Below are 2,528 nucleotides of genomic sequence, written 5' to 3' on the forward strand. Positions count from 1 at the left end.
TTTACTATACTACTTATCTTCCCCTATAACCTAACTATTAGCTTAGTTTCTAACTATAAGATAAGTTACTTATAGTTATTAATCTAGGTATCGAATAATTTTAGACTAGTAGGTTAGCGGAATAATTCTTATAGTAATATATCTAGTCGTTAATAGACTAGTATAGTAAGGTGCTCTTTTAAGTATAGTACTACTTTTGCTTTTTAGTAGAGCTTTAATATCTATTTATAAAAGTTAGCTCCGTTTATAATATCTAAGGTAGTAAATCGTTCTATTTATAACGATCTTAAAGCTACTTCTAGCCGGATAGTAAAGCGTTTTTATAGTTTAGTATACTAAGCGGTATATCCTTAGCCTAGGGTATAAAGTATAGCTTAATTAGACTCGCTAAGATCGCTAGAATACTATTTAATAGCGGTTCCGCGGAGTAAGCTAGGGATTAGTATTACTAGTTTATTAGCGTATTTTAGTCCGCGGATAGCTACCTATTTTAAGGAATCGATAAATTAATCGACGCTTTTATATATAATCGTTTTCTTAGTTTCTTCGAGGATATCGAACGTTATATTAAAGGGGCTAGCGGGGTTAAACTTCCCTATATCTTCTAGTTTAATATATACTAAGGGTGCTTAAGGAGGGTTTATAATAGTATTATCCTTAGTTTCTCTTACTATAGCTTTTACTAGTAGTTTTATAAGAGCTTCTTTTATAATTAAACTTACTAGCTAGTTTACTAAGGTTATTATCGCGAACGTGCTACTAAGGGTAGTATTATTTAGAGGTTCTTCCTTATTTTATTTATTATAGTTTAGCGAACTTCTTAGCGACCTTTTAAGGCTTTATCCTTTTAATAAAGGTAGTTAAGGTAGGGTAAGGGAAGCTATACTATACTAATTTCTATATAGCTTTATTACTTATAGCTAATATTACCTTATTACTAGAACGTATTCTAGGTTATTAATTTATTCTTATAGGCTTTAACGATTAGCTAGGTAGGCTAGTAAGTTATATCGTAAAAGTTCCGCTCTTAATTCCTCTAAGCGTTGTTCCTACCGCTAGGGTAAGCGATCTAGCTATCGTCCGTTTCTATAAGCACTTAATAGGAAATATCCTAGAAATAGGTATCTTTTTAACCGCTAATAGAAGCTCTATAATACTTAAGCTTTAATATATTAAAGTTCTACCTTTATCTAAAGTTCCTTAAGTATTTCTTTTATAAAAAGAGATTAAGAAGCTAGTATTTATTAGTATATAAGTAAGAGCTTTCTTCTTAAAAAGATATCGGGGTTTATAAGTTAAGGTTAACTTATTCCTTTCCTTATTTTTTATCTTTTATTTTACTAGATATAGACTTTAAGAGAATAGATATTTAAGGGAATTAAAATTACTACTATTTATTATATACTAGTCCCTTAGTATAGGGCTAGTACGTTAACCTTACTATCTACCTAGATCTAGTATAGGTCTAATAGGTAATTAAACGGACTAGCTACTATATATAATTAAACGTATTATATAAACTAGCTACTATACGTTATTACGCGTATTAAATATAGACTAGCTACTAGTCTTATAAGTTAAAGTAAGAGTAGTAATAACTATTTATATTCTTCTTTACCCGCTTAAGATCTAACGGGTTCTCTATCTTTTATATATACTATAGTAAGTATAAGACCTTACTTAGGGTTTTAACTAAGTAATATCTTAATATTATAATTATATAATAGTAGTATAATATATTAGCGGTATTTCTTAGTATTTTCCTTAGGTAGGTATAGGTATTTCTCTATAATTTCCCCGCTATATTCTTATAGTAACTTCTTAGGGAAATATCGGTATAATCCCTAAGGAGCTATTATTACTTAGGAAATCGTAGTGCCTTCCCTATATAATATATCCCTAGGGGAAATCTCTATAAAACGTCTATATAATCCGCTTAGTTATTATTTCTAGGATTTCTAGGTAATTTCCTAGAGTTTGCCTAATAGCTTTTAGGTTCCTTCTTCTATAGGGAGCCTTAGGGAGTTAAGGGTAACTTCCCTAAAAAAGGCCGATATCGTTATAAGTACTTAGATTATCGACTATAGGGTATCCTATAATAGTTCCTCTAAGTACCTAGCTACTATAGTCTACTTTAACTAACGTAGACTAGTTAAAGTCTTATTAGAGTAGTACTAAGGCTTATAAGAATAAGTCCTTAAGCGTATAGAACGCTCTTTCCTATATAAGCCCCTAATAAAAGGCGGTCCGCTTCCTAGTAGTCTTATTTAAGGGTATTATAATATAAGAGAAGCCCTTAATAAATATCCTATAATAGTTCGCGAACCTAAGAAAGCTCTATACGCTTATTTATATAGTTAGGGCCGCTTAGTCCTAGATCGCCTAGATCTTTATAGGATCCGCCTATATACTTACGCTTACGTAGATAATAAAGCCTAGGTACTTAACCCTCTTAACCTTAAATTTATACTTATCTAGGTTAAGGTAGAGCCTATAAAGTTAAAGGCGCTCTAGGACCCTCTATACTT

The sequence above is a fragment of the Hirsutella rhossiliensis genome (genome assembly GCF_020360975.1).
Source record: "Hirsutella rhossiliensis strain HR02 chromosome Unknown scaffold00004, whole genome shotgun sequence".
In the NCBI taxonomy this organism is placed as follows: Eukaryota; Fungi; Ascomycota; class Sordariomycetes; order Hypocreales; family Ophiocordycipitaceae; genus Hirsutella; species Hirsutella rhossiliensis.